A 15,491-nucleotide genomic window follows, 5' to 3' on the forward strand; every position below is an offset into this window, starting at 1 on the left:
GAAGTGTTATAGAATGATTGTATATGCATAAGCACTTAAGTGGGTCAGTTTGGTTTCATTCATTGGTGATTCAGTGCCTAATTTGAGGCGGTGCATGGTTTCAGGTGGGGCTGATTGACCCTCAGTTTTGGGTCTGGCACTAATTTCCCTCTGCAGGCTTTGATTCAAAGCAAGAGGAAGAAAAACAGAGAAGAAGGAAATAAGGAGAAACAAAGCCACTTATTCATTAACAAATTAAGCACCGTGGTGATGACAGTATGGTTAGGACTAAAGAGAAGAGATTGGGTTTAATACATAACAATACATGTTTGTTGTACAGTTTGTTGTACAGTTGAATATGCGATACAGAATCTTTTGAATATGCTTGGGCTCGCGCTAGAATCCACGTTACAGGTGGTGTCTGACAACCATGCACATGAAGCTGTTGCACACATTACACAGAGACCTGGAAGGCAAGCATTTTTGAACCGCGGCCTCAGGACACAAGCGCTTTTTAGGATTCCAATTGCAGTGGCATTAAGGGTGGTCCCCACAAACTGAAAAGCCGTGAGCGTATTGTTGATAAAACTTGTTTAATGTCCACTTTCCCTACATCTTGAGATAAGATGGCATCCAAGAGTATGCTTTGTACAATGGTGTTATTTATTGCATGTTTTCTCTAGTAAAAGCCAACTAGATCCAATTAGGAATACTTTTACTTATCTGTTCGTTTCAGTTGCAATTTAATTAAATTGACTTTCAAATAATTATAACAATAGCTGCTTAAAATCGTACAGGGTAAACTACTGAACGTTATCCACAATTAGATATACATATTTGTTGCTTAGTGTTTCTAAAAACTGCCAGTTTATTGTACATAACATCGTAATCTCCAGTGCAAAGCATCCATTCATACCAAAGGAAAGCTGAGGCTATTTCAAAATGTTATAACATGCTCTATTTGGCCTTAATGTACATTTTTGCTTTAAGTTCAGTGAGTTTGGTGTTCATTCCCAGCTTTCGTGCTAAGCAATATTCCTCATGACCAACAAATTCCACAGCTTCTTGTGTGTTGTCGTAAGTGCCAAGTGGGCTTGATGTCAAACCATGTTTTTACAACAACACTCTTACATTCAACTCAAAAGCCCTTATTATAAGCGGTCTAGGGCGGCATCCTCATTCCTCAGATGGGATACTGCTACAAGCAAATACCGTACCAGGAGCACTGTGGGGTGTCGTGACAGCTGCTGCCCTGGCCCCCACCCTGGCCCCCACCCGCTTACGCTTACTACGGCATGGGGAGAGCAGCAAATGTTCAAGCCATGTGCAACTTAACCTCCTTTGCCCTCATGTTGTTCCTTCTGCCCTACGGACCTAAAAGGAGTCCCTGCAGACATTCAACACCTGCTCTGAGCAAATGGCAAATGTGTGTGGATTTGTGTCCATTATTTCTTGCGGAGGAATGGGACACACGCAGAATATTGGGCGCAGTATTCCAAGACCAATGTGTTATTTCTCAGTCCAGAAGAAATATCTTTTTTTTTTGATAATCACATTTTATTAGCATTTTATATGAAAAACAGAACAAAAACCAGCGTAAATCAGCATGAATATACAATAGCCATGTCCAACAAACAGCGCAATCCGGCTCTAGGGAGTGATAGGATAGCTCCTTATGGCCATACACAAGGTAACCTGTACTTTTACATTTGGAGGGCAACATTAACATTAAGAAAGCAGCAAATTCAACCACTTGCCCTATATCTTTTGGAACTTACTCGGACATCCCCGGGCCTTGAATAGAGGTTATTCTTGGGTGGCACACCAATCCACCCCTCGTCGCCATTTCCGCAGGGTAGGGGACCTGGTGCTTGCCCACGCCGCTGCTATGTCATGTTTGGCAACTGCGAGGGCTGTCGCCAAAAAGAGCTTGATGGCTCTAGAGCCGTCCAAGCCGTCAAAGCCGCCAAGGAGCAGGTGCATGGGGTCGTGGGGGACCAGCCAGCCTAGGGTCTCTGTAAGCTCAGACTCTATACTGGACCAAAACGAGGTGAGGGCCGGGCAGGTCCGCACCATATGAAAGAAATCTGCAGGGGCCTGACCACAGCGGGTAGTCAGGGGAGGGGCGCAGTCACACCCATGTAGACGCAGCGGTTTGAAGTAGGCTGTGTGGAGGTAGTAAAGTTGGATGAGGCGAAGCTTGGAGGAGGTCGTAAGGGTTTTGGGGGCCATAAGGGCGTCACGCCAATCCGCCTCCTCCAGGGGGCCCAACCATCCCTCCAGCGGGCTCGGAGTGTGTCCAGGTTGGTAGGGGTGTTGTTAACTAGAAATCAATATATCCTCGAGACCCCTCTCAGCCCCAGGTTTCCCATCAGTACCTGCGCTTCTAGTGGGCTGAATTCGGGTATCGAATGTACCTGGGGAGATATGTGCCGTGAGTGCGTGGCGGAGTTGGAGGTATCTATAGAATTGGGAGGTGTGGAGGGAGTGGCGCTTTTGTAGCTCAGCAAAGGTCCGAATGTTGTCACCCACCCAAATATCCCCGAGGAGAGATATCCCAATGTGGTCCCAGGACCGGAAGCCCATGAGGCAGGACGTCTCTCGGAGCCATGTGCCCTGCCATAGGGGTGTGTGTTGAGTATGTTTTCTATTCCAGCGGGTGTGCCGGAGGGCAGAGCGTTAAGCCACCAGGACTGATCTAGTGATCTGGTGGAGTGTGAGTGGTATAGGAGTGCCGTAGAGATAGGCATGCAGCTGTGGGAAGTCCATGTACCTAAGCTCAGTTCGATAAGCCGGGTCAGACCAGCCTCCCCTATACCAATCATGGACTACAAGGACTCTGGTTGCAAGGTAATAAAGGTATACGTTTGTCACTCCCATACTGCCGTCAAAGGGCGGGATCTGGCAGTGAGCCACGGCAATGCGCAATCTCCCATGCCCCCATAGAAATTTGGTAAGGGCTCCGTCGAAGTCTCGAAACCAACTCCCCGGAAGGTGAAGGGTAATGTTTTGGAGAATATAAAGGAAGCGGGGGAGAATCATCATTTTAAAAAGGGCGCTATGGCCAAGGGGATTAAGCGGCAGAGCCTGCCAGCGTTTAAGATCGGTTTTGGCTTTGGTGATCAGGGGGGTGATATTCAGAGCCCATTCCAACTCCGGTAGGAGGGCTATCCAAATCTCCAGATATTTAATACCTTGCCCGTTAGCGGTTTTCCCGCTGTGCGCGGCAGTTTGCGGAAACCCGCGTTACATGACGAGCTCAGCTCGTCATGAGCGTACGAGAGGCGTAACTCATGACGAGCTAAGCTCGACATGAGCGTAGAAGGGGTTAAAGGACTGTCTCCTGCTGGAAATGGTGGATTGCCACTCGGAGCAGGCTCTCGATATGTGGAGGGGGACAAGGGTGGGTTTGGCGGGATTAAGTCGGAATCCGTAAATGCTCTCAAAACTTTGAAGTATCTCTAGGCAGTGGGGGCCTGAATGCTCTGGATCTTGCCATGAAAAGAAGGACATCGTCCGCATAGAGAGCGATTTTATCCACGTGATGGGGATCCCAGGACCAGCCTTGGACCACCACATCAGAGAGGATGAGGCAGGTCAGAGGCTCCATTGCCAATGCGAATAGCAAGGGTTAAGAAATAACTTTTCATCCCAAATTGTGGCTCTGTATTATCCACAAACCTACATTTGGGGAACTCATATTGAGGACCAAATTAGGAGACTGGATTGTAATTTGTAAACTGGCTAAAAAGAGCTGTTTGATCACATTTTTCAGTTGCGGAGGCTTTGTTCTGAATTGTGTATTCAGAATAAGTTACACTCCTCTGCATCAATCCCCACAGTCAACTGAGAGACAATATTTAATCTATTATCTATGAGTTCGTCAGCATTTCATCTATTTTGAACAGTACTTCGGCCGTCCCTTTTTTCTTTTTAAGTCAGGCACACAAACAGGTGTAGCAATTCCCAGGACTAACCTCCTCTACAGAATATAACACATAAAGTGCATGATAATAATTAGAGGGAACTTTGGTCAGCCCTTTTCAACCATTTCTTCCTTAAAGTATCATTCACATTTTACTCAGCACGTAGCAGAGACATTCCTGTTTGGAGTGTCAGGTATCATGAGTGATGCAGATTTGACCTATGCAGTCCTTATCTGGAGGAGATGAATGGGCGAAGCTGGCTTAGTATATTGTGCACACTTATGTAAGTATAACACCCTGCACTAATTTAGACAGCCCTTATGGTGATTTTAGTGGTCTTAGACAACCTTAGAAAGCTCTATAAGTGGTAGCTGTGGAGAGCAGCTTTCAGGCAGTCCAGAAGGAGTGTCAAGCAGCTTGTTTTACCTGAATGTAATCTGTTTAGATTTAGTGAAAAAGAACCCCACAGTGTATTTATAAAAATATGTATTTATTATAAGACACTCACAAACACATACAAATATCTCCTATCTGGAGATATATGAAAGGCACACAATACTTTTCAAAGAAAACAGGTAAGAAGCACTTATTACACCGTGGTCACCAGCGGGGAACCAAACCATATACTAAAATCGAGGGATGCAAACCACAACTTAAGTTAAGACTGTTCCCAAAGGTCGTAGAAATGCTGGGGCCCCACAGAACCACCCGAGGTAAGTGACCAGGAGCCCCACGGAGACCGTATACAGAGTGGGAGCACGACGGCAGGTTCAATTCAAGTCAATAGGTGAGTCGCGGTTGCAGTTTTAAAGAAAAAGGACCCTTCCCAGTGGACCTCTAAGAAATTCCGTGACAGACAGAAGGTTGGGGAGCCACCCCACCCATTGATACCTTAGCTGGGTGCATAGGTGTGAAGTGGCGTCGGAAACCACAGTCAAATTCAGTGGAGGACTTTAGAAAGATGCAGCTAGTGAAGAAGTGGAATCCGAAGATGGATTCAGGATGAGAAGTACCTGCAAGCAGAGGGGACAGAGTCTATGCCACTTGGGAGTGACCAGGGGGTACAGAAGTCAAATGCCCACCGATGTTGTGTGTTGCAGGAGAGTTGACAGTGACCTTGGAGCTGTAGCTGTGTGGACCTGGCGATGCTGTGGAAGACCAGGAGCTGCTCAGGAGCTGTCCCATGTCGGATGTCGAGAGATCAGTGGTCGTCCGTCAGGCGCATCAACAAGCCTTGACAACTGCAGACAATGTGGAAAGCTAAAAAGGTGCAGTTTTGGGACCAGCAAGGTCCAGGTGATTTGCCGGAAGCAGGGGAGTTGGAGCAGGTCTGAGCAATCGGGGGAGCCCGCAGAAATCAAACACCCTCAAATGAACCCACCGGCCGGAGGCACGGAGTTGCGAGAAGACCTCAAGCAGCTCACCAAAGATGCAGGCCCACGGTGCAAGAGATGTGGTGAGGATGGTCATAGGAGAGGCTACTCGGAGCCTGAATATCTCTGAGGAAGAGAACCAACAAGCCTTTGCAGCGGCAAGTCGACGCGGTGCACAGGGGGGATCCAGCACCAATAAGGGATTGATAAATCAATAATAACACAAACATAGGCCCATACTCATACACCCAACTAAACAAATCCTGTTGCGCTTTTTTCAAGTTTGACAAAATCAGTAGTTCATAATACAGACCCGTATCTAACACACTAAATACATAACTGAGCCTGTATATCAACTCCTTTCATCTGGGCGAAGGACCTAAAGTTGAGAAGTTGAGGGCAATAATTAGTACTGCCCTCATCTTGCTACTGCGTAAATAATCTCAAACTCAATATAAGGTTAACATTGTTTATCGCAAAATAATATGAAAGTAAATGCTCATCGTGTACAGGTTTACAAGGCAAACAAAGAATCGATCACAGAGAGAGAACATTATTAATGCAAAACAGTGTCAAACTCTTTTCAAATGAACAAAATGCAGATGAAGCAGTGGATAGGTGAAGAGACAAAAGTTTCGGAGACAAAATACATTTGCAAATGACTATGCAAAGTACGGATCATTTAGCTATACTAACCTAAAAAAACTACCCTTCTGGCCAAAGGGATACGTGCGCGTCCCCTGAGTAAAGATTCAGGGAACAAAGAATAGATCAGGATACAGCATTGAGGTCAGGAAACCGGAGACAGGTAGGTCTCTATCTGCAAACTGACGGACTGCGACGATCTCCTTCTAGCTCTGAGCAACGCCAACCCGCTAAGGCTACCGCCACAGCATTGCATCACACTCGCCTCCCAACACCCCCCAGGACACCTCAATTAAACCCTAAAACTTACATGTTCAACCCACATTTGTTGAAGCATTTCAGTAACTCAGACTCTCATTGTCTAATTTAGAGGGTGTTCTATCACACCACCATAGTCATATTCATAATTTTCACTGCGTTCTTTGTTTTACACATTTTGCATTATGTTAGCCACGTCTCATGAACACACGGTTCCCCCAAAAGTAACATGTAGCAAGTCTCTACACTTCCATTGTTCACCTCTGCAGTTTTCCGCGGAAGAAGTTTGCACATTTGTACTTGATCCCACGGCCATCCTTCCGTTACTTGGCAGACACACAATAATCCTTGAAGGTTATCAGCCTTTGCCGTCTCCACTCCCTCTCAAAGCTCGATTTTTCAGCTTATTTATTCGTATTTATATTTCTTTTACCCCCAACTGACATGCAAAGATGTAGGCCCATGCTTACTTCACTACAATGAATGAAACACAGACATTATTAATTTCAGGAAATATATTTCTCACTGTTTACCACCCACCAGTGCACTATCCCACGTTATATTTCTAGCAAGAGCATTAATGTGCAAAAGCGGCATTATTTTATTTTATTCCAAAAACAGAAAGCAAATGCAGCCTAGTCTTTCATGCATTAGTCCACGCATTTGTGAACGCATGCGCAAAAGCATTTCCCCCTGTTTTTGCACGTTATTTTGACAGCACACTGTTAGCAAATGGCACTGAGGAGTTAATCCGAGCAGGTTTTATTTTCTCAAAACCCTGCTCCATCAGGGGTTCAGTTCCTGCGGCTCCAACAAGGGATAATGGCCTCAAACTCGGTGAGAAAACAGGGCAGGAATCGAGCTATGTGACAACTACAACCTGTGTTGCTGAGCCTTTCGGAGTTTGTGGGAGCTCAGGATTAGCAGACTGGTCAGCTTCATTGCGGTGCCTGCAGATGCAGGAAAGTGACTCCTTCACTCCAAGGGAGATTCCTTCAGGTGTCTTAGATGCCCTCAGGTCTTGGAAGGTTCCTGTATGGAGCACAGGCACAGATGTTGCTGCAGATGAGCAGTGCAACGAGACCAGGAGCAGCAGGAGTCTTTGCAGTTGCAGTCTTAAAACCCAGAGCGAAGTCCAGAGTGCCCAGACGGTCCAAGATGAAGTGGTGTCTTGGTATGAATCTTGTCCCATGACAACTCCAGGGACCCACCCACCGGTAAGCCCTTAAGTACCCTAATAAAAGGGTTGGGACTATTCAGGGTTCCCTCCCAAGGGAGGGGTTTGGACAGTGTGGAGGATACTCACATGTTCTTTGTCCAGTTTCATGCCAGAGCGGGAGCCAACAGCTCCCTGAGCTGGTTTGAACTGGATTATGTAAGCAGGGCACCAAATGTGCCCCTCAAGCAGACATAGTGGCGCTGGCAACACTCCCACCCTGCCCCAATACACTAATCCCTGTCTGGGAGGTGGTCACATCTCCCTGTAACAGGATACCTATTGTCCTTCCTTCCCCTGCTCAAGCTTGGCTCAGCAGCAGCAGGGCAGAATCGTGTCTCTGGTCGGCAGCAGCCATGTTGTGCTGTCCGGGTCTAGAAGACTGGTACCCGGAACACTGAGGGTCCCCCAAAGGAGCTTTACAGTGCATTGAATCATACCTCCCACACCATTTACGACAGGGTTAGTTTCAGCCAATTTAGAGATGGTCATCGCATAATGATGCATGGCCACTCTATATATCATAATGGGTGATGCACTTAGAACCCGGGAGGATGGGCTCTGAAGTTCGTAGGGGTGTTCTGCTCATGCAGAGGCACCCTCCCACCTAAAACAGAGCTCCCTGCCTTTAGGATTGAAAGGCCTGCCTTAGGGGTGACGTATAGGTTTTAAGTGCAGTGACCTCAGTTATAAGAAAACCTATATCTGTTGTAAGTTATGCTAGCATCAGCTTACACAGGCTGCAGTGGCTGGCCTGTAATCATAATTTGAGTGGTTTCTCATGGGTGGCATAATACATGCTGCAGCCATGGAAGACCTCTGGTGTACCTATGCCCTGGGCACCTTAGTACTGTTGTATTTCTATCTAGGACCCTAATTCGATATTCCTGATTTATGCCCTTATATGGTTATAATAAATAATATCCTTATAAAGGCATAAGAATCATATCCATATTTAGTCGTAGCCCATGCAGTCCAAATTAAGCAAGGCTACTTCCCCAGACTCCTAGAAAGTACAACGAGTTCTGTAAACAAACCAAACCTCCAGCAACCTGGGAATTCCCCATGCTCCTGTTTTGATTTGTCCTAGAACTCCTGCGAACACTAAGAGAACGGCCAGTTCTTAGTGACATCTTTTATTGACGTCTTATGTCCAACCTTACGTCAAACGAGGCACCTTTCAGGTATAAATATACCAACGTTGCCTTAAGCAAACACACAGGGGTTTTGGAGCAGAGCGGCTATCTACTTGCCCGAGAGCCCAGCTAATGCGAGAGCCCACGGACGACGCCCCTCCCTCCTGGCGAGAAAATCCAGCTCCGGTGTTCTCAGCCGCCCTTGCGGGTTGCTGGGAAATCGAGTCCTGAGAGAGAGATACCAGACCTCCTGCTTTCTATTACCCAGGTACGGAGCTGGCTAAACCCTTAAAGAGAATTCTCAACTCAGATTCTTGGCAAAAATCAACTTAACTTAAACTGCTACTTACTTACTCCTTCCCACGTATTAGGCTTAGGTCAGGTACACAGGGGTAGGCGTATTTAGAAGCACCAGTTGAGTACGTTAGTCAATGTATTTATGTATGTATATATTTTATCTATTTTAGAGTATCATATGGCTAAGAAACCATATCAATGCTTTTACAGTATTATTTCATAATACTCCTTTTACTGTACGCACTTTACTTTATGATAAGTATTGCAATTGTGGCAATTCATTTCTCTTGCATGAGAAAGAAGACTGCTCAATAAATAACACCTTTTATTGAAAACACCCGTCTCTCTATTCTCTGCACTCTGGTGAAACTAAGTATGCACAACTGACTGAGTGAAATAGCTGTCTATTGTTTTCACACGACTCTAGAGATACACTGAGGGAGCAAAGTTGTCATGTTTTATGGTTGTCAGAAGCTAATCCCTTCTTGTCTATCCAGGGAAGTTAAACTCCTCCTTGTTTATTCGAGAAAGTTTCTAGTGACCTCTGAGCTAGCTGGCAAAACTAATTAAGTCTAATATAGTCAGTAGAGACCTAGATGACCTCAGTCCTACGTCTACACTGCTGTTTATATTATTCCAATGCGCAGAGCCTATTGGGAATATAGGAACTACACTACAGTACCACATACTAGGGACGTATAAGGATACACCAGTAGCCAATCTGGGATGTACCCAAGAACTCACTATAGCCAATTTAAGGGAGAATTCACAGAGACTGGGGTCCTCATTAGCAGATCCCAGTCAGACTAGTCAGAAACAGCATAGCACCAGGCAAAAAGTGGGGTAACCATGCAGAAGGAGCCTGCCTTCCTACAATTAACATAAGGAGGAATGGTAGTCTGTCTCCAGCAACCACCATGAGCACTGAACACCATACCTCCAGTGATCTGGAAATTGTTGTTTGTGGTTTAGGTGGAGAGGCACCCTCATGACTCTAGCAACTGGCATGATATGGTCTCAGTGCCAGAGCTCCATCTCAGATGATCACCGGCATCCCCAGGGCTGTACATGAGTCTCTGCTCCTAAAGGAATTAGCAGCTTAAGCCAGTATAGAATAGAATGTGCCAAGCTGGAATTTTGCAATTAGTTTCAGCTTTGGTAATAAAGTTACATGCCAAATGAACTATTGCGCTAAATGCGTAACTCCGCATAATCAATTAAAATATTCGTATGCGCAGACATTTTGTAGGTTATATGAATTACTATCCCCAGCAACATATCACTGCGGACAGGTATGCAAACACATGTTCTCAAACTGAAACAAAAATAAAGTTTGTTGAATATGTAACAAACATACTACAAGGCCCATAATGCACTAGAAAAGGTGGAAAGGTACCAAGTTATAAATAGAGAAAGTTAAAAGGGACAAATGTTAAAGACTACCGTGAACAGGAACGTTTGGTTCGAAATGCGTAGGAGAGTTTTTGTGATCTGCAATAAATAACATTGATCAACCAAGAGGTGTGCCGCGACTTTAATTCCCTGTGAAAAATGCTCTACGAGACATCATCCTGGTCTCGAAGCGAGCACCGCAGGGGCGTAACAAACGCCCCCGCAGCCCCCGCAGTGCGGGGGGGCCTCACTCTCTACAGTTACTGAAGGGGGCCCCAGGGGGCCCCGGCCCCTTCAGCTCTTCTGGGAGCTGTGAGAGAGGCTTGCGCTGAAGCAAGCCTCTCTCCCTCTGAGTCTGAAGCAGGTGCAGGCTGAGCCCCTCGCCCCCTCCCTCTGACTGACTGAAGAGAAACAAAGTATCAATATACATTGTTTCTCTTCAGTCAGAGCCAGGCAGGCCCGGAAAGAGGGTGGGGGCCCAGAGACAGCAGTCTCCACGGCTCCTGTGAGGCAGCACAGAGCCCGGCCCCCACTCTCTCCTCTCATAAGCAAAGCCCACCCCACAAGAGAAGAGGAGAGACAGGGCCAAGGATGGGGTGGGGGCCCCACCCCACAAGAGAAGAGGAGAGACGGGGCCAAGGATGGGGTGGGGGCCCCAATCCACAAGAGAAGAGGAGAGACGGGGCCAAGGATGGGTTGGGGGCCCCACCCCACAAGAGAAGAGGAGCGACGGGGCCAAGGATGAGGTGGGGGCCCCACCCCACAAGAGAAGAGGAGAGACGGGGCCAAGGATGGGGTGGGGGCCCCACCCCACAAGAGAAGAGGAGAGACAGGGCCAAGGATGGGGTGGGGGCCCCACCCCACAAGAGAAGAGGAGAGACAGGGCCAAGGATGGGGTGGGGGCCCCATCCCACAAGAGAAGAGGAGAGACAGGGCCAAGGATGGGGTGGGGCCCCAGAGAGCAGAAGGCAGCACATAGCAGTGCTCGGGACCCGGACAAGGGTGGGAATGGGGGCCCCCAGAGAGAGCATTCTCCAGGGCAAAGCTCACATGAGAAGGGACGAGGCAGCAAAATGGTGCCCTCAGGTAAGCACTCTTGTTTGAAGCACCATGTGGGCGTTTGCAGGGAGAGGGGAAGAGGGGCCGAGAAGGGTGCAAGGCAGAGGGGAGAAGGGTGCAAGGTAGAGAGGAGAAGGGTGCAAGGTAGAGGGGGAAAGGGTGCAAGGCAGAGGGGAGAAGGGTGCAAGGCTGAGGGGGAGAAGGATGCAAGGCAGATGGGGAGAAGGGTGCAAGGCAGATGGGGAGAAGTGTCCAAGGCAGATATGGAGAAGTGTCCAAGGCAGATATGGAGAAGTGTGCAAGGCAGAGGGGAGAAGGGTGTAAGGTAGAGAGGAGATGGGTGCAAGGCAGAGGGGGAGAAGGGTGCAAGGCAGAGGGGGAGAAGGGTGCAAGGCAGAGGGGGAGAAGGGTGCAAGGCAGAGGGGGAGAAGGGTGCAAGGCAGAGGGGAAGAAGGGTGCAAGGCAGAGGGGAAGAAGGGTGCAAGGCGGAGGGAGAAGGGTGCAAGGCGGAGGGGAGAAGGGTGCAAGGCAGAGGGGGAGAAGGGTGCAAAGTGGAGGGGAGAAGTGTGCAAGGCAGAGGGGAGAAGTGTGCAAGGCAGAGGGGGAGAAGGGTGCATGGCAGAGGGGGAGAAGTGTCCAAGGCAGATATGGAGAAGTGTCCAAGGCAGATATGGAGAAGTGTGCAAGGCAGAGGGGAGAAGGGTGTAAGGTAGAGAGGAGATGGGTGCAAGGCAGAGGGGGAGAAGGGTGCAAGGCAGAGGGGGAGAAGGGTGCAAGGCAGAGGGAAAAAGGGTGCAAGGCAGAGGGAAAAAGGGTGCAAGGCAGAGGGGAAGAAGGGTGCAAGGCGGAGGGGAGAAGGGTGCAAGGCAGAGGGGGAGAAGGGTGCAAAGTGGAGGGGAGAAGTGTGCAAGGCAGAGGGGAGAAGTGTGCAAGGCAGAGGGGGAGAAGGGTGCAAGGCAGAGGGGGGAGAAGGGTGCAAGGCAGAGGGGGAGAAGGGTGCAAGGCAGAGGGGGAGAAGGGTGCAAGGCAGAGGGGAGAAGGGTGCAAGGTGGAGGGGAGAAGTGTGCAAGGCAGAGGGGGAGAAGGGTGCAAGGCAGAGGGGGAGAAGGGTGAAAGGTAAAGGGAGAAGTGGGCAAGGCAGAGAAGAGAACGGCGCAAGGCAAAGTGGAGAAGGGTGCAAGAGAGGAGAAGGGTGAAAGGTAGAGAAGGGTGCAAGGCAGAGGGGGAGAAGGGTGCAAGGCAGAGGGGAGAAGGGTGCAAGGCAGAGGGGAGAAGGGTGCAAGGCAGAGGGGAGAAGGGTGCAAGGTGGAGGGGAGAAGGGTGCAAGGCAGAGGAGGAGAAGGGTGCAAGGCAGAGAGGAGAAGGGTGCAAGGTAGAGGGGAGAAGTGTGCAAGGCAGAGAAGAGAACGGTGCAAGGCAAAGAGGAGAAGGGTGCAAGAGAGGAGAAGGGTGAAAGGTAGAGAAGGGTGCAAGGGGGAGGGGGAGAAGGGTGCAAGGCAGAGGGGGAGAAGGGTGCCAGGCAGAGGGGAGAAGGGTGCAAGGCAGAGAAGAGAAGGGTACAAGGCAGAGAAGAGAAGGGTGCAAGGCGGAGGGGAGAAGGGTGCAAGGTGGTGGGGAGAAGGGTGCAAGGTGGAGGGGAGAAGGGTGCAAGGTGGAGGGGAGAAGGGTGCAAGGCAGAGAGTAGAAGGGTGAAAGGAAGAGAGGAGAAGGGTGCAAGGCAGAGGGGAGAAGGGTGCAAGGCGGAGGGGAGAATGGTGGAAGGTGGTGGGGAGAAGGGTGCAAGGTGGAGGGGAGAAGGGTGCAAGGCGGAGGGGAGAAGGGTGCAAGGCAGAGGGGAGAAGGGTGCAAGGCAGAGGGGAGAAGGGTGCAAGGCAGAGGGGAGAATGGTGCAAGGTAGAAAAGGGTGCAAGGCAGAAAAGGGTGCAAGGCAGAGGTGGACTAGGGTACAAGGGGAAGGAGAGAAGGGTGCAAGGGGAAGGGGGAGAAAGGTGCAAGAGGGAGGGCAAGAAGGGTGCAAGGCAGAGGGGAGAAGGGTGCAAGGCAGAGGGGAGAAGTGTGCAAGGCAGAGGGGAGAAGTGTGCAAGGCAGAGGGGGAGAAGGGTGCATGGCAGAGGGGGAGAAGTGTCCAAGGCAGATATGGAGAAGTGTCCAAGGCAGATATGGAGAAGTGTGCAAGGCAGAGGGGAGAAGGGTGTAAGGTAGAGAGGAGATGGGTGCAAGGCAGAGGGGGAGAAGGGTGCAAGGCAGAGGGGGAGAAGGGTGCAAGGCAGAGGGAAAAAGGGTGCAAGGCAGAGGGGAAGAAGGGTGCAAGGCGGAGGGGAGAAGGGTGCAAGGCAGAGGGGGAGAAGGGTGCAAAGTGGAGGGGAGAAGTGTGCAAGGCAGAGGGGAGAAGTGTGCAAGGCAGAGGGGGAGAAGGGTGCAAGGCAGAGGGGGGAGAAGGGTGCAAGGCAGAGGGGGGAGAAGGGTGCAAGGCAGAGGGGGAGAAGGGTGCAAGGCAGAGGGGGAGAAGGGTGCAAGGCAGAGGGGAGAAGGGTGCAAAGTGGAGGGGAGAAGTGTGCAAGGCAGAGGGGAGAAGTGTGCAAGGCAGAGGGGGAGAAGGGTGCATGGCAGAGGGGGAGAAGTGTCCAAGGCAGATATGGAGAAGTGTCCAAGGCAGATATGGAGAAGTGTGCAAGGCAGAGGGGAGAAGGGTGTAAGGTAGAGAGGAGATGGGTGCAAGGCAGAGGGGGAGAAGGGTGCAAGGCAGAGGGGGAGAAGGGTGCAAGGCAGAGGGAAAAAGGGTGCAAGGCAGAGGGGAAGAAGAGTGCAAGGCGGAGGGGAGAAGGGTGCAAGGCAGAGGGGGAGAAGGGTGCAAAGTGGAGGGGAGAAGTGTGCAAGGCAGAGGGGAGAAGTGTGCAAGGCAGAGGGGGAGAAGGGTGCAAGGCAGAGGGGGGAGAAGGGTGCAAGGCAGAGGGGGAGAAGGGTGCAAGGCAGAGGGGGAGAAGGGTGCAAGGCAGAGGGGAGAAGGGTGCAAGGTGGAGGGGAGAAGTGTGCAAGGCAGAGGGGGAGAAGGGTGCAAGGCAGAGGGGGAGAAGGGTGCAAGGCAGAGGGGAGAAGGGTGAAAGGTAAAGGGAGAAGTGGGCAAGGCAGAGAAGAGAACGGCGCAAGGCAAAGTGGAGAAGGGTGCAAGAGAGGAGAAGGGTGAAAGGTAGAGAAGGGTGCAAGGCAGAGGGGGAGAAGGGTGCAAGGCAGAGGGGAGAAGGGTGCAAGGCAGAGGGGAGAAGGGTGCAAGGCAGAGGGGAGAAGGGTGCAAGGTGGAGGGGAGAAGGGTGCAAGGCAGAGGAGGAGAAGGGTGCAAGGCAGAGAGGAGAAGGGTGCAAGGTAGAGGGGAGAAGTGTGCAAGGCAGAGAAGAGAACGGTGCAAGGCAAAGAGGAGAAGGGTGCAAGAGAGGAGAAGGGTGAAAGGTAGAGAAGGGTGCAAGGGGGAGGGGGAGAAGGGTGCAAGGCAGAGGGGGAGAAGGGTGCCAGGCAGAGGGGAGAAGGGTGCAAGGCAGAGAAGAGAAGGGTACAAGGCAGAGAAGAGAAGGGTGCAAGGCGGAGGGGAGAAGGGTGCAAGGTGGTGGGGAGAAGGGTGCAAGGTGGAGGGGAGAAGGGTGCAAGGTGGAGGGGAGAAGGGTGCAAGGCAGAGAGTAGAAGGGTGAAAGGAAGAGAGGAGAAGGGTGCAAGGCAGAGGGGAGAAGGGTGCAAGGCGGAGGGGAGAATGGTGGAAGGTGGTGGGGAGAAGGGTGCAAGGTGGAGGGGAGAAGGGTGCAAGGCGGAGGGGAGAAGGGTGCAAGGCAGAGGGGAGAAGGGTGCAAGGCAGAGGGGAGAAGGGTGCAAGGCAGAGGGGAGAATGGTGCAAGGTAGAAAAGGGTGCAAGGCAGAAAAGGGTGCAAGGCAGAGGTGGACTAGGGTACAAGGGGAAGGAGAGAAGGGTGCAAGGGGAAGGGGGAGAAAGGTGCAAGAGGGAGGGCAAGAAGGGTGCAAGGCAGAGGGGAGAAGGGTGCAAGGCAGAGGGGAGAAGTGTGCAAGGCAGAGGGGAGAAGTGTGCAAGGCAGAGGGGGAGAAGGGTGCATGGCAGAGGGGGAGAAGTGTCCAAGGCAGATATGGAGAAGTGTCCAAGGCAGATATGGAGAAGTGTGCAAGGCAGAGGGGAGAAGGGTGTAAGGTAGAGAGGAGATGGGTGCAAGGC

General features: G+C 50.6%; 1 protein-coding gene across 1 annotated transcript in view; it reads left to right on the forward strand.

Moving 5' to 3' along the window:
- The window catches only part of LOC144773041 (von Willebrand factor A domain-containing protein 5A-like), a 584,045-nt gene that overhangs the window by 492,640 nt on the left and 75,914 nt on the right, over positions 1–15,491 (forward strand). The window lies entirely within an intron of this gene.

Source organism: Lissotriton helveticus, chromosome 8 (assembly GCF_964261635.1).
Source record: "Lissotriton helveticus chromosome 8, aLisHel1.1, whole genome shotgun sequence".
Lineage (NCBI taxonomy): Eukaryota > Metazoa > Chordata > Amphibia > Caudata > Salamandridae > Lissotriton > Lissotriton helveticus.